This window comes from Colobus angolensis, unplaced genomic scaffold (assembly GCF_000951035.1).
Source record: "Colobus angolensis palliatus isolate OR3802 unplaced genomic scaffold, Cang.pa_1.0 Scaffold134, whole genome shotgun sequence".
In the NCBI taxonomy this organism is placed as follows: Eukaryota; Metazoa; Chordata; class Mammalia; order Primates; family Cercopithecidae; genus Colobus; species Colobus angolensis.
In genome coordinates, this window is record NW_012114422.1 from 5,308,569 (window position 1) to 5,326,566 (window position 17,998).

At 35.8% G+C, this 17,998-nt stretch overlaps 1 pseudogene; it reads left to right on the forward strand.

The window, feature by feature from the left end:
- Positions 1-17,382: 17,382 nt before the first annotated feature.
- On the forward strand, positions 17,383-17,652 carry LOC105506271 (annotated as a pseudogene).
- The last annotated feature ends 346 nt before the right edge of the window (positions 17,653-17,998 follow it).

The window sequence follows — 17,998 nt, forward strand, 5'->3', positions numbered from 1 at the left end:
CTAAGAAGCTAGTTGAAGGATGAGAATATTTAGGAAAACACATCTGTCTGTTTTTCCTTTGCTCTAGAGGAGAACAAAAGTACACTACTATAAAAAGATATAAATTTATGCACATGAACCTTCTTTTACAATAGCATGTAAAACCGTGCTAAATATGCAACTCCCGTGCCCACTCATTACAGCACCAAGAAACTAGAAACTAAAACACTCAATCTTTTACATTACATGGCAATTCCCACATTTAATTCATGCCTTATTTATTCATCTTTATATGTTACAAAATAAATAATCTCTGAATTAATGGTTGGTTTAGAAAACTATGTGTGGTGTGTGTCTGTATGAACAGTTACATATTTTTTGTTTATACATATCTTAAAAAAGTCTCCACATTTTTTCTCGTGGTTTTACTAGGCAAGTACAGTATCTGTTAAATTAATAACCTTTCTACTTAAAATTATTTTCAGAAAACAGAAGCAAGAGTCAGAGTGAGGGTTTTAAAATGGAGTTTTCTCTATAGATGTATGAAAAAATGGTAAATTAATTCCACATAACCAATTCTAAGATGTATTTTGCTGCTGGTATCATAAATATGTTTTTGACCCCTAGTATCAATTATAAATTAGGTAAATTAGTCCTTATTCTGTTGCCAAAAACATTCTCCCAAAACACTTCCAAAACACTTCCTTTCTGGTTTATTAAAGAGAGAATGACATGATGAGAAAATAAATGCTATTTTTATCTAACGCCGATAAAGATAATTCAGATTAAAGTTTTTGTTTTGCTCTAATTTTTAAGTATTCTTTTTCACTCTTTCTGTAATAAACATTAAAGGAAATCTTGTAGAAGCATTTTAAACAAAACATATATGTAGTAATAGTTGATGCAGACCCCTGAATATTAATGAAACACATGATTTGATCTCTAAGGATAATAGTTATGCATTTGTGACTGTCTTCCTTTATCCCAGGTGAGTGCTAATTTTTTCTTTCCTTGGTTATTACATAAAATATTTTTAAATTATACTAAATGTTAATTAAATGTGATACATTTCCATCCACTTTGCCTCTCACTCTCTTTACAGGAAAATAAAGTTGCTTTAAATTGACTTGTAAACTCATTTTCTATAGAGAGTGAGATACCATAATGGGCAAAATATTTGCAAATATAATGTTATTTTTGATGTTATTGCTAAACATCAAATCCTACAGAAAGTTATGGACTAATATTTCCAGCTAACATTCCTTTTTATTCCCCAGTGTCCAGAAATAAATTAATAACCCTAACAACTGAACTAGGGATATAAGAAAGCAGGAATTCCCCAGGCATTTTATTTTTTATTCCTTAGCAAAATAATGCAGCATTTTTATGCTATAATTCTTGCTTTCTAGATTTATGTTCCCATCACATCTGTTTCTGGAAGATTCATTTAAGGAAGAGCAATCAAAAGGGATGACATTAGAATGAGGCTCAGTGTCCTCTCAAGTTTGAAACATGGCTTTTGATCTAATATGTGGGTCTTTTTTTCATCTCAAACATCATAAAAGAGAGGATTGGATAATTGCTCTCTGTTGGTTCCCTGTCCTCCAAGTGGTTTCAGTTTCCTGGTGGAAATTTCAAGAAGTAAGAAAAATATTTCTTTAGTTGATTGACTTCTTCTTTAGCTGCTTCTTAACCTTCCAAGTGGAGAAATTTGTCATCTGTTTTTTTTTTTCTTTTTTATATTTCCATCCATAAGATACGTCACTGGTATTATAATTTGTTATTGAGCTTTTGGTCAGTAAAATCATGAATAGAAAAGCAACTGATACTTTTATACTGATGCATCATAGTCCGAACATAATTTCCCAGCCTACACCCTATCCTTTTATGCTTTAACATCTTTATTTTTCAACACCTAAAACTTCTATGTGAACACAGCTATTGTTACAGTTTTGGGTTAGTCGTCAGTTGATACCAATATAATAGTACTGAAACAAGGGTTCCCTCCCAGGATGTGCAATGGGTGTGGTTCACCTGTTTTGTTGCCCCTCTGCTCCAGTCCCTTGACGGATGGGGAGCATGTGGATTGACAGGCGCAGACGCTGGGGTAAGTGCCTTTGAGCTCTGGCTCCGCAGTAGTGTCTAGGGCTGCTTGCCTGATGTCCCAGTGTTACAGAGCTCTTTCAGTTTTGCTTTCTGCACACGGCTTGAGTGTTAATCAGATCAATGGACCCTCTGCCTTTTAGCAAGGGCAGAGGGCCAGTATGATAGTTTTCTGTATCCTGAGCTCTTGTTCAGCATTCCCCAAAAATCAAGCCACACAAGGCCTTGAAGAATGAATGCAAGGTTTTATTGAGTGGTGGAGGTGGACTTCGGTGGAATGGATGGGGAACTGCAATGGGAGGATGGGATGGAGTGGGAAGGCGATCCCTTCCTGGAGTTGGGCCGCCCAGTGGCCAGACTCATCTCTGACTGCCTCCAGCTTAACTCCTCTTGACATTCAGATGTTCCTCCTCTTCTCCTTTTCTCTGCCCTGTTGTTCAGCTGCCCATCAGCTGGTTTGCGTGCTTGATGGTCTGTTCCTGGAGCTTGGGGTTCCGCGTTTATATGGGTGCAGTATAGAGGCCGTGGTTGGCCAAAAGTCATCTTTACTGCTCAAAAACAGGAATGCCTGTTCTCATTTAGGGCCATGGGTATCCAGGCTTCAGGGTGGGGTCTTTGCCTGGGAACCACCTTCTTTTACCAGGCATTTCCGTATCTCCTGTCCATTATCAGTATTACATTTACTTGATTTGGTCAGTGACCTTAACCCAGAAAATCCCCAGCCTCAATATTCAGACAATCTTCTATATCTATGCAATCATGTAGACCCTGTACCTTCAAGCCAACCTTCAACAACTCCAACACAGGTACAGTGCCTGCCCAACCTCACCCCCACACTCTTGCGATGGCAAATCTGAATTAACCCTGTAATTTTCATGGGAACAGTACAGTGATGACACAGAGCTTCTGTGCACTTCAAAGCAGGCCTGTGTCAACCCAAGCATGATATAAATCTTTCACTTCCCAGTTTCTTCTTTTACTGTTATTTTTTTTTGTCCTTAATAGCTAATGGTAATTAAAAGAGTACTATATAATATCAAAGTGATTGTATAAACAAAATTAGATGCTGAAATTGTGTAGAAATAGTACAAGGTGAACATGTATTTGGCATATGTTGTATACATTGTGTATGATTTTCATCAAGTTTTAACAAATATTAAAATAAGCTTGCTATCTTAAAGTAAATTTATAATGAGCCAAAGGTCTTGAGATTTTAGTTTGGGAAATACCATTCAATAAGAAGTGAGATTAACCTAATTAAGAATTTCTGTGCAACAAAAGAAACTGTCAACAAAGTAAACATACAACTTACAAAATGAGATAAAGTATTTGCAAGCGATGCATCCAGCAAAGGTCTAATATCCACAATCCATAAGGAACTTAAACAAATAAACAATCAAAAAATAAATAACCCCTTCTTTAAAAAGTGGTCAAGGACATCAATAGACACTTCTCAAAAAAAGACATATAAACAGCCAATGAACATATGAAAAAATGCTAAACATCACTAATCATCAAAAATTGTGAATCAAAACCACAGTGAGATACTTTCTCGGATCAGTCACAATGGCTGTTATTAAAATGCCAAAAAGTAATAGATGCTCGTGAGGCTGCAGAGGAAAGGAAATGTGTATACACTGTTGGTGGGTATATAAATTAGTTCAGCCACTGTGAAAGGAAGTTTGGAGATATCTCAAAGAACTTAAAACAGAACTATTATTTGACCCAGCAATCTCATTACTAGTTATATACCCAAAGGAAAATAAATTATTCTACCAAAAAGGACACCTTCACTTCTATGTTCATTGCAGCACTATTCCCAATAATAAAGATGTGGAATCAACAGTGTCTCGGTGCCCATCCATGATGGACTAGATTTAAAAATGTGGTAAATAAACACCGTGGAATACAATGCATACATAAAAAGAACAATATCATAGCCTTTGCCATAACATGGATGCAGCTGGAGGCCATTGTCCTAAGCAAACTAACACAGGAACCAAAACTGCATGTTCTCACTTGTTAATGGGAGCTAAACATTGGGTACACATGGGCATAAAAATGGCAAAAATAAACACTAGGGACTACTAGAGAGGGTGGTGAGGGCAGGGGGAAAGAGTTAAAGAAGAAACTCTTGGATACTCTGCTGAGCACCTGGGGGACAAGATCAATCATACCCCAAACCTCAGGATCATGCAATATACCAATGCAACAAGTCACTTGTATACTTGTATCCCACGAATCTAAAATAAAAATTGAAATTAAAAAATGTGATAGGAAAAATTGAGAATTGAGTTAAAGTGTAGAGTTTTTTAGTTTTCGCTTTGCTTTTTTTTTTTGAAGAGTGGAGTCAGAGTTCAGTTATCCATGTAAGATAATTGGTTTCAATATAATTTTTCCAAGTCTCATGGTGACCACAAAGCAAGAACCTATAATAGATACACAAAACATAAGTAGCAGGATATTAAAACAAATATCATAAGAAACATATTATACACAAAGGAAGACAGAAAGAACAAAAAGGAAATAAAAAGCAACCACGAAACAATAAAATGGCAGTAGTAACTCCTTACCTATTAATAATAACATTAAAGGTAAGTGGACTAAATTATCCAATTAAAAGTCAGAGTGTCTGAACAAATTAAGGAACAAGACCCAACTATACACTGCCTACAAGAAACAAGCTTATAACTTCATTTACGAAGGCACGCACAGACTGAAAATGACCAGATGAGAAAAGATATTTCATACAAATTAAAATTGAAAAAAGAGCAGGAGTAACTTACTTACATCAGACAAAATAGATTTCAAGACAAAAAATCTAACAAGAGACAAAGATTATTATATAATGACAAGGTGTCAATTCAACAAGATTATAACAATTGTAAATATATATGCACCTAACTCTGGAACTTTCAAATATATAATCAAATATTATTAGCACTAAAGAGAGAGACAATACAGTAATGTCATAATAGTTGGAGAATTCAACACCTCACTTTCAGCATTGGACCAATTATCTACACAGAAAACCACCACCGACTACAAAATTGGATTTAATCTACATTGTAGGCCAAACGAACAAAACATTTATAGAACATTTTATCCAACAGCTGCAGATTACATATTCTTCCCATTAGAGTATGTATCATCTCTGGGATAATCACAAAAGTCTCAAGAATTCAAAAAAGTCAAAATTATGTCACGTATCTTTTCTGACCACAATGTAATAAAACTATAAATCACTCACAAGATGGAACTTTGGAAACTACATAAATGAATAGGAACTTTGGAAACTATACAAACATCTAAACAGCATAATCCTGAATGACCATTAGAATACTGAAGAAATTAAAAAGGAAATTTAAAAATTTTTGAGACAATTGAAAATAAAAAATAAACCATATCAAAATCTGCAGGACATAGAAAAGGCGTTACTAAGTGGAAAAGACTTCAAATAAACAACCTGTTGATGTAACCAACATTAAGAGAAGAAAAATAATAATAAAAGATTAGAACAAAAATAAACAAACCTGAGATTAAAGCATACAAAAGATCAAAAGGATAAAATGTTGGTATTGTGGAAGATAAAGCAATTCAACAAACTTTTAAACAGACTAAGAAAAAAAAAAACCCAGAATACCCAAATAAATAATATCAGAGACAACAAATGAGACATTACAGCTGATATCACATAAATTCACAGGATCATTGAGAAGACTGTTATGAGTGACTATGTGTCAATATGTTGAAAAACTAGAATAAATGGATTTTTTTTTTTTTTTTTGAGAGGAAGTTTGCTCTTGTTGCCCAGGCTGGAGTGCAATGGCACGATCTCAGCTCACTGCAACCTCCGCCTCCCAGGTTCAAGCAATTCTCTTGTCTCAGCTTCCCAAGTAGCTGGTATTACAGGCATGTGCCACCATGTCCAGCTAATTTTGTATTTTTTCAGTACAGATGGGGTTTCTCCATGTTGGTTAAGCTGGTCTTGAACTCCCGACTTGCCTTGGCATCCCAAAGTGCTGGGATTACAGGCATCAGCCATCATGCCCAGCCAAATGTATATATATATTTTATGCATACAAACTACCAAAATTGAATCATAAAGAAATAGAAAACCTAAATAGACTAATGCAAGTAATGATATATATGCAGTAACAAAACATCTCCCCTCAAAGGGAAACCCAGAACATAATGAGTTCCACTGAATTCTGCCAAACATTTGAAAAAGAACTAAACCATTCCTACTCAAACTATTCCCAGAAATTGATGATGAAGGAATACTTACAAACTCAGTCTATGAGGCCAGCATTACTCTGATTCCAAAACCAGACAAAGGCACAACAAAAAAAAGAAAATTACTGGCCAACATCTCTGATGAGCATAGATGTATGCAAAAATCCTCAACAAAGTATTAAACTAAATTCAACAACACATTAAAAAGAACATTCATCATGATCAGGTGGACTTTATCCCAGAGATGCAAGGATGGTTCAACATATGCAAATCAATAAACATGACACATCACATAGACATAATAAAGAACAGAAACCACAGGATTATTTCAATCAATGGCCAAAAAATATTTCATAAAATTCAACAACCATTATTTTCAAAAACTCTGAACAAACTGGATAGAGAAGGAACATACCTCAACATGATGAAGGCCATATATGACAGACAGACTCACACAGCTAATCTCATACTCAACTGGGATATACTGAAAATCTTTCATCTAAAATCTAAAACAAGGTAAAGATGCCCACTTCTAACACATTTATTTAACATAGTACTGGAAGTACTAGTCAGAGAAATTAGCCAGAGAAATAAAGGTCATACAAATTGGAAAGGAGGAAGTCAAATTATTCTTGTTTGTAGACAAGATTCTATATTTATAAAACCTTAAAGGTACTATCAAAAATCTACTAGAACTAATAAACAAATTCTATAATGGTGCAGAATACAATATCAACAGACAAAATGTAGTATCATTTCTATATGCCAACAACAAAATATCTAACAGCAAAATAAGTGAAAAAGTAATTCCAATTACAATAGCGTGTGCGTGCATGTGCACACACAATAAACACACACACACACACACACACAGATCTACGAAGCAATTTTACCAAAGAAGTGAAAGAGTTCTACAATTAAACCTATAAAATGTATGAAAGAAATGGAAGAGTACACAAAAAAATGGAAAGATATTTTATGTTCATGGATTGGAATAATAAATATCATGAAAATAGCCATACTATCCAATTCAATCCACAGATTCCATGCAATCTCCATTAAAATAACAATGACATTCTTCATAGAAATAGGAAAAGAATCTAAAATTTGTATGCAACCATCAAAGACCTAGAGAAGCCAAAGCAGTCAAAGAACAAAGGTGAGACATGACATTACCTGACTTCAAATTATACTACAAAGCTATGGTAAACCAAAACAGTAGGATACTCTAACAAAAAAGACACAGAGACTAATGAAACAGTATAAAATGTCCAGAAATAAAGAAATATATTTACAGACAATTAATTTTTGATGAAGTCACCAAAAACACATTGAGAAAAGTGAGTACAATCTCTTCAATAATTTGTGCAGAGAAAACTAGGTACCTCTGTGCAGAGGAAAGAAACTAGACCCTTTCACCATATACAAAAATCAAATCAAAGAGGATTAAATACTTAAATGTAAGACCTGGCACTTTGAAACTACTAATAAAGACATATAGTAAATTCTTCAGGACATTAGTATGGGCTAAAATTTCTTGAGTATCACATCAAAAGCACTGGCAACTTAAGTAAAAATGGACAAATGGCCTCACATAAAGCTAAAACGCTTCTGCAAAGCAAAGGAAAAACAAAGTAAAGAGACAACCTACAGAATGGGAGAAAACATTTGCAAACTGCTCAACTTACAGGCAGTTAATAACCATAATATACAAGGAACTCAAATTTTAATAGCCAAAAAACCCGGTTAAAAAAGGCAAAGTATGTATCAAGTAGATATTTCCCAAAACAAGACACACTAATAGCCAAGAGGTATACAAAAACATGCTCAACATGACTAATTTTCAGAGAAATGCAAATCAAAACAATGAGATAGCATTTTCCTCAGTTAAATAAATATATTAAAAGGATAAATAATAATGAATGCTGGTGAGGATGAGGAAGAAGGGAAGTGCTTGTATGCTAAGAGCAGGAATGTAAATTATTACAGACACTCTGAAAAACAGTGTGGGGAGATGGCCAATTAGAAGCAGTTGCAGCTTGTGCATCCCACTGAGAGCAAAAACAGTGAGATAATCCTGTATCTTCAACTGAGGTGTCTAGGTTCTCTCATTGGAATCGACTAAGAAATTGACACAACCCATGGAGAGTGAGGAAAAGCAGGGTGGAAGAACAGCCTACCCGGTAGCCACATGAGGCAAGGGAAGCTCCTACCCTCAGTCAAGGGAGGTGGTGAGTAATTGTTCTACCCTGCCCAGGAAACCACACTTTTTCCATGAATCTGTGTAACCCATGAATCAGGAGATCCCCTCATGAGTCCATGCCACCCACACCTTGGGTCCCAAGCACAGAGCTGTGCAGAGTCTTGGTGGCCACTCAGGTTGTAACCAGTTGCAGCAGGCTGGAGACTGCATAAGGTGACTGAATTCCCAAGGGGAGGGCCATCACCATCACTTTGGCTCCAGTCAGCTATTTTCCCCTGCCAGTGCTGGGGATACTAGGCAGTTTGGACCAGGAGAAATTCCCCACAGTGCAGCACAGAGGCTGTGGCAGTTCATGGCCAGACTGCTTTTTTTCAAGTGGGTCCCATATCTGTCTCTCCCCTACCATGCAGGGCCTCCCTGAGGGAATTTCAACAACTCCAGGCAGCAGTTTATGGACAGAATTCTGATCTCCCTGGGATGGAGCACCTAGGTGGGGAGCAGTAATCACAGTCTCTGCAGTTCAGTGGACGTAGATTTTTCTGCCTGCTGTCTCTGAAGAATCTGGGCAGTCTGGATGAGTGGTGTTTCCCCCAGCACAGTGCACCACCTCCAACAAGGGGCAGACAAACTTCTTCTTTAAGTGTTTGTGCCTCTTTAAGGGTTTGTGCCTTCTTCAATTCTCCTGACTGGGTGAGATCTCCCAACAGGGATTGCCAGATGCCTCAGACAGGGGTGCTCCAGCTGGCATCAGGTCTGCACCCCTCTGGGACAAAGCTCCTAGAATAAGCAGATGGCAGCCATCTTTGCTGTTCTGCAGTCTCCACTGGCGACAGCTCGAGGTACAGAAGGGACCTAGGCAAATAGGGTCTGGAGTAGACCCCCAGAAAACCACAACAGCCCTACAGAAGTTTTTTTTTTTTAAAAGAAATCAAACAAATAAAAAGCAACAACACCTCAACAAAAGAGACCCCAAAACCCCATCAAAGATCAAAGGTAGATAAAGCCACGAAAATGAGAATCAATGAAAAAATGTTGAAAATTCAAAAAGCTAGAGTACCTCTTCCCCAAATGATTGCAATTCCTCTCCAATCAGGGCACAAAACTAGGCTGAGGGATGGGTGAACTGACAAAAGTGGGCTTCAAGAGGTGGGCAATAACTAACTTCACTTAACTACAGGAGTATGTTCTAATCCAATGCAAAGAAGCTAAGAACCATGATGAAACATTACAGGAACTGTTAACGGAACTGTTAACCAGGATAACCAATTTCGAGAGGAACAGAAATGACCTTGTAGAGCTGAAAAACATAACACACGAACTTCACAGTGCAACCACAAGTATCAATAGCTGGATAGACCAAGAGAGAGAAAGAATCTGAGCTTTAAGACTATCTTGCTGAAATATGACAGGAAGACAAAATTAGAAAAAAGAGCATGAAAAGGAATCAACAAAATGCTGAGAACTATGGGGATTTGCAAAAAGACCGAACTTATGACTTACTGGGATACCTGAAAGAGACAGTGAGAATGGAATCAAGTTGAAAAAGGTACTTCAGAATATCATCTAGGAGAACTTCCTCAACCTAGCAAGACAGGCCAACATTCAGATTCAGGAAATCCAGAGGACCCCAGTAAGATAATCCATGACAAGATTAACCCCAAGACACACAATCATCAGATTCTCCAAGGTCAAAATAAAGGTAAAAATGTTAAGAGCAGCCAAAAAAAAAAAAAAAGGCCGGTTTACCTACAAAGGGAAGTCCCTTAGACTAACAACAGATATTTAAGTGGAAACTTCACAGGCCAGAAGAGACTGGGGGTCATTATTCAACATCCTTAAAGGAAAGAATTTCCAATCCAGAATTTCTTATTTAGCCAAACTAAGTTTCATAAGTGAAGGAGAAATAAAATCCTTTTCAGACAAGCAAATGCTGGAGAATTCAGCAGGCCTGCCTTGCAAGAGCTCCTGAATGAAGCATTAAATATGGAAAGGAAAAACTGTTACTAGACACTACAAAAACACACAAAAATCAAAATCCAATGACATTATGAAGCAACTACACTAACCAGCTACCATCATGATGACAGGATCGAATTCACACATAACAATATTAACTCTAAATGTAAATAGGCCAAATTCCCCAATTAAAAGAAACAGAATGATAAGATGGATAAAGAGTCAAGACCCATTGGTGTACCGTATTCAAGAGACCCATCTCATATGCAAAGACACACACAGGCCCAAAATAAAGGATGACAGAGGAAAACTTACCAAGCTAATGGAATGCAGAAACAAGCAATGGTGGCAATCCTAGTTTCTGACAAAAGAGACTTTAAACCAAGAAAGGTCAAAAAAGGCAAAGAAGGGAATTACATAAAGGTAAAGAATTAAATTAAACAAGAAGAGATAACTATCCTAAATATATATGCATCCAATACAGTAGCACCCAGGTTCATAAAACAAATTCTTAGAGACCTACTAAGAGACTTAGACTCTCACACAATAACAGTGGGAGACTTTAACACCCCTTTGTCAGTATTAGACATATCATTGTGACAGAAAATCAACAAAGATATTCAGAACTTGAACTCAACTCTAGATCAAGTGAACCTGATAGATATTTACAGAACTCTCCAACCCAAAATAACAGAATATACATTATTCTTGGTGTCATGTTGTACTTACTCTAAATTTGATCACATAATTGGAAGTATAACACTCCTCAACAAATGCAAAAGAACTAAAGTCTTAACAAACAACTTGTCAGACCATGGAACAATTAAATTAAAACTCAAGATTGAGAAACTCACTCAAAACGAAACCACTACATGGAAATTGAACAACCTGCTCCTGAATGACTCCTGGGTAAATAATGAAATTAAGGTAGAAATCAATAAATTCTTTGAAACTAATGAGAACAAAAATACAATATACCACCATCTTTGGGATGCAGCTAAAACAGAAGGAGTGTTAAGAGGGAAACTTGTAGCACTAAACGCTACAGCTAGAAAACATGGAACAGCTAGAAAGACCTCAAATTGACACCCTAACATCGCAACTAAAAGAACTAGAGAATCAAAAGCAAACAAACCCCAAAGCTAGCAGAAGACAAGAAATAATCAATATCAGAGCAGAACTGAAAGATAGAGACACAAAAAAAACCTTCAAAAAATCAATGACTCCAGGAGCTGATTTTTTATGAAAAAATTAATAAAGTAGATAGTCTCCTAGGTAGACTAATAAAGAAGAAAACAAAGAAGAATCAAATAGATACAATTAACAATGACAAATGTGATATCATCACTGACCCCATAGAAATACAAACAACCATCAGAAAATACTATAAAAACCTCTATGAAAATAAACTAGAAAATCTAGAAGAAATGGATAAATTCCTGGACACATACACCCTCCCTAGACTGAACCAGAAGAAGATAAATCCCTGAATAGACCAGTAAAGAGTTCTGAAGCTGAGACAGTAATGAATAGCCTACCAAACCAAACAAACAAACAAACACACACAAAAACCTAGGACACAGGACCAGATGAATTTACAGTCAAATTTTACTACATGTACAAAGAGGAGCTGGTACCACTTCTTCAGAAACTATTGTAAACTTTGGGGAATAAAAACACTCCTTCCTAACTCAATTTATGTGGTCAACATCATCGTGATACCAAAACCTGGCGGAGATACAACTAGAAAAGAAAACTTCAGGCCACTATTTCTGATAAACATTGAAGCAAAAATCTTCAATAAAATACTGGCAAAATGAATTCAGCATCACATCAAAAAGCTTATCCACCACAATCGAGTCAGCTTCAACCCCAGGATGCAAGGCTGGTTCAACAGGCACAAATCGATAAATACAGTTTATCACATAAACAGAAAGAAAAACAAAAACAATGTGATTACCTCATTAGACACAGAAAAGGCCTTTGATAAAAATTCAACATCTCTTTATGTTGAAAACTCTCAATAAACTAGGTATTGAAGGAACATACCTCAAAATTATGCAGACATTTATGACAAGTCCACAGCCAATATCATACTGAATGGCCAAAAACTGGAAGCATTTCCCTTGAAAATTGGCACAAGACAAGGATGCCCTCTCTTACCATTCTTGTTCAACAGAGTACCAGAAGTTCTGAACAGAGCAATCAGGCAAGAGAAATAAATAAAGTTTATTCAAATAGGAAGAGAGGAAATCAAATTGTCTCTCTTTGCAGATGACATGACCCTATATCTAGAAAACTACATCATCTCAGCCAGAAAGCTTCTTAAGTTGAGTAGTAACTTCAGCAAAGTCTCAGGATACAAAATCAATGCGGAAAAATAACAAGCATTTATATATACCAACAACAGATAAGCAGAGAGACAAATCATGAATGAACTCCCATTCACAATAGCTACATAGAGAATAAAATATCTAGGGATATAGCTAACAAAAGGAGTGAAGGACTTCTTCAATGAGAAGTACAAACCACTGCTCAAGGAAATCAGAGAGGACACAAACAAGTGGAAAAACATTTCATGCTCCTGGATAGAATCAATATCATGAAAATGACCACACTACCCAAAGCAATTTATAGATTCAGTGCTATTCCCATTAAACTACCATTAACATTCTTAACAGAATTAGAAAAAAAAAAATTAAACTTATATGGAACCAAAGAAGAACCTGAATAGCCTAGACAATCCTAAGCAAAAAGAACACAGCTGGAGACATCATGCTACCCAATTTAAAACTAGAGTACAAGACTACAGTAATCAAAAGAGCATGGTCCTGGTACAAGAACAGACACATAGACCAATGAAATAGAATAGAGTACCCAGAAATAAGACCACAAATCTACAACCATCTGATCTTTAAAAAAAAAAAAAAAAAAAAAAAATGGGGAAAGGATTTCCTATTTAGTAACTGGTACTGAGATAACTGGCTAGCCATATGCAGACAATTGAAACTGACTCCTTCCTTACACCATATAAAAAATTTAACTTAAGATGGATTAAATACTTAAATGTAAAACTCAAAACTTTAAAAACCCTAAAAGAAAATCTAGGCAATACCATTTAGGACATAGGCACAGGCAAAAATTTTATGATAAAAATGTCAAAAGCAATTGCAACAAAAGCAAAAATTGATAAGTGGGATCGAATTAAACTAAAGAACTTCTCCACAGAAAAAGAAACTATCATCAGGGTGAACAGACAACCTACAGAATGGGAGAACAATCTGCAATCTATCCATCTGACAAAGTCTAATATTCAGAGTCTTCAAGGAACTTAAACAAATTTACAAGAAAAAAATTAAAAAGTGGGCAATGGATGCAAACAGACGTTTTTCAAAGAAGAAATTTATGCAACTAACAAGCATGTGAAGAAAAGGTCACCATCATTGATCATTACAGAAATGCAATCAGAACCACAATGAGATATCATCTCTCACCAGCCAGAACGGTGATTTTGAAAAGTCAAGAAATAAAAAATGCTAGTAAGGCTGCAGAGAAATAGGAACTCTTTTAACTTGTTTACACTGCTGGTGGAGATACACAGTATTTCAACCACTGAGGAAGTCAGTGTCGCAATTCCTCAAAGATCTAGAACCAGCGATACCATTTGACCCAGCAGTCCCATTACTGGGTATATACCCAAAGGGATATACATCAGTCTATATGAAGAAGATACATGCACACACATGTTCATTGCAGCACTATTCACAATAGCAAAGACGTGGAATCCACCCAAATGACCATCAGTGATCGACCGGATAAGGAAAATGTGGTATATATACACCATGGAATACAATTCAGCCATAAAGAGTAATGAGATCATGTTGTTTGCAGGGACATTGATGGAGCTGGAAGCCATTATCTTTAGCAAATGAATGCAGGAATAGAAAACCAAACACCACATGTTCTCACTCATAAGTGGGACCTAAACAATGAGAACACATGGACACAGGGAGGGGAACAACACACACTTTGGTCTGTTGGAGGGTGGTGTGAGGGCAGAGAGAGCATCAGGAAAAATAGCTAATGCATACTGAGCATAGTACCTAGGTGATGGGTTGATAGGTGCAGTAAACCATCATGACACACGTTTACCTAAGTATCAAACCTACACATCTGGCATGTGTACCCTGGAACTTAAAACAAATTAAAGGAGAAGAAAAACAATATGGAGGTTCCTAAATAAAAAAACTAAAAATGGAGTTACCATATGATCCAGCAATCCAATGCTGGGTATATACCCAAAAGAAAGCAAAGCAAATTAGTATATTGAAGAGATAGCTGCACTTCTTTGTTCATTGCAGCATATTCACGGTAGCCAAGATATAGAATCAACCTAATTATCCATCAACAGATGAATGGATTAAAAAATGTAGTACCTGCACACAATTAAATATTATTCAGCCATCTAAAACAATAAAATCCTGTCATGTGCAACAACATAGATGGAACGGGAAGACATTATAATTGAAATAGGCAGAAAAAGACACATATTGCATGTTCTCACTCACATGTAGGAAAACAAAACATTGATCTCATTGAGACAGAAGATATAATGTTGGTTACCACAGGCTGGAACGTGTAGTGTGGCAGGCGATAAACTGGAGCTTGTTAATGAGTACAAAAATATCACTACATAGAAGGAATAAGATCTAATATTTGGTAGCACAATAGGGTGAACATAGTTAAAAATAATTTATTATGCACTTCAAAATAACTAGAAGAGTGGATTGGATGTTGCCAACACAAAGAAATAATAAATGATTAAGATGATGGATATTCCAATTACTCCGACTTAATCATTAAACACTGTATGTATTAAAATATCACATGTTCCCTATAAATTTGCACAATTAGTGTATATCCATAACAAGAAAAAATTAAAAATAATTAAAATTTAAGAAATAAAAAGAAGAGTAAGAAGGAGAATCAAAACTTCTCAATTTACTTCACATGAGAGACCTCATTGTCTTTTTCACTGTCAGTTTAGTTGTATCCTACATACCATCTCTTACAATATTGTATAACTAGGTTTCCAATAAATTCAGAATAATATTTTATCCGAAGCATTCAAATGTGACTACATAACAACATGGAATTAGAAAGATGTCTTAAACTCTGTCAAAAAGAAAAACAAAACAAAAATAAATAACCGAAAACAAAAATATTCATTTGTTCTTTATGTAGAGAGAAAAAGCTTTACATGGCACAAAAGTATGCTTCAACAAACTGACTTTATTGAAGGAAATAATAGAACCTGGTTTTCGCAAAGTTAATTGATAATTTTCAACGTACTGCAGTTTCTATCATCATGCTCATTTAAGTCTTGAATTTCTAAAATTTTAGGATTTGCTAATTTTTAAGGACTCTAATATTCTAAATTGTATATAAGGACAGATCATTTTAGAAGTGTTATTTGTCTGAAATGTATGTATATTATCTCAAATATATATATCTTCCTGAATGTTGTTCAATAATTATTTGTTTTTCATGAAATCTACCTCTTTCCTTCTGAGATACCCTGCATTAATCGTGCCTGCAAAACTCCTTTTTCTTTCCAGTTTTATGTCAAGTAGCATCTGCTCTGAGAAATTGGTATTCTCCACCTAAACACTATAATTTGTCAGATGTTCCTCCTGTTTGATCTAACTTTGTAATCCCAAAACTCTTTATGTTTATCTTTATTATGACAAATTTTATACTGTGCTTTAAATATTGATTGTTTTTTTTTTTTTTTTTTTGCCTGCGTCAAGCACGCCGCTGTAACATTTTAAAGGGCAAAAATGGGGCCTTAAACTTTTGTTTTTCATCACTTCAAAATCACCTGCCTAAAACACGGCAGGCGCTTGATACTGCTTGCTCACTTAGACACATAAATGAAATGTAGATGTTTGCATAATGTTTTCTAAGATTACCATTTTTTTTGGTTTCTGCTGTAGAAGTATTTTAAACTAATTGCTCTGCCTTTAAATAACACATGTCCAATTTGGAATTATCAGCTTGTTTCTCTGCACTGAAAACGGTTTTTTATGAAAAGATTTCAAACACTCTCAGAATCTTAAAATCATATTTCATTCATCTCATGTATTATTTTTTAACACAACCGCATTTTAAATTTGCCATCAATTTTATTCTTCCAATGTTCAAGAACAAATAGAAGCCATCAAATGTTTATACCCTTGTTATTCCAATATTTTTTTCAGCTGTTCTCCTTAAGCACTAAGCTTGCTTCTATTTAATCTATTGTGGGTAATTTAAACCATATCATTTTCCTTTGTACAGATATAACTAAACAGTTACACAATCCCATACTGTAATTGAAAATCATTTAAATCCTATTAATTGATGAATGCATTCATCATTCATTTGAGGTGATGTGGTGAGTCTTCAGAGATAACACCACAGGACAAAACTTATAGAAAATTCATTATGATCACATAGATTGTGCATCTTCCACACATTCCTTATCTATAGTACTTCCTATCAGTGGGGACTTTTCATACTACCTGTATAAGTCAGTGCTGGCACAGAATCAGACAGGCACAATGCCCTCTCTAAGAAAATAAAACGCTAGTAATCCCACCCAAATCTATATAGTATCCTGCTGAATTATTAGAAGGAGATTATGACCAATACAAACACTATCTATATTGAGGAAATATGAATTCTTGATTACTTTTATGACACATAAACCATAATCACCATTAATTTAATGATTACCAACATAGGCAAAAAGAAGCAAAAGCAATAAACATATACAATTCTAGGCTTCTGGTGCTTCTTGAATGCTTGTTTATGCAGACTTGTTACCTCTTTTGTGAAATGGCAGCCAAAAAGACTCTGGGACTATGGCTGACGAAAAACTCAAGGAAAGATTCAAGACCAAGAACAATGATGGTATTAATTTGAGGGCGGCAGGGCATGATGGTTGTGTAGTGCAGCTTAAGATGAAGATGAAGAGGTATACACCACTTAGTAAACTAATGAAAGCCTACTGTGAACGACAGGGCTTGTCAACGAGGCAGATCAGATTCCAGTTTTACAGGCAGCCAATCAATGAAACAGACACATCTGCACATTTGGAAATGGGGTGTGAAGATACAACTGATGTGTTCTAGCAGTAGACAGGAGGGATCTGCGAAAAAGGAAAGCAGCCAGGGAAGGTGCATCTCATCTTCACTCCAGAACAATGTCCTTAACAGACCAAGATTACATTCTCAATTAGTAAACTGCAATTTGGTTCCATCACATCCTGACTACTATGATACACCTTTTTTTTTTCTTTTTCTTTTTCTGGACAGGATCTTACTCTGTCCCCCAAGCTGGCGTGCAGTGATGTGATCATGGTTTACTGCAGCCTTTACCTCCCATACTCAAGCAATCCTTCCAACTCAGCCACCACATTAGCGGGGGTACAGGCAGGTGCTGCCATGCCCAGCTATTATTAAAAATTTTTTGTAGAGA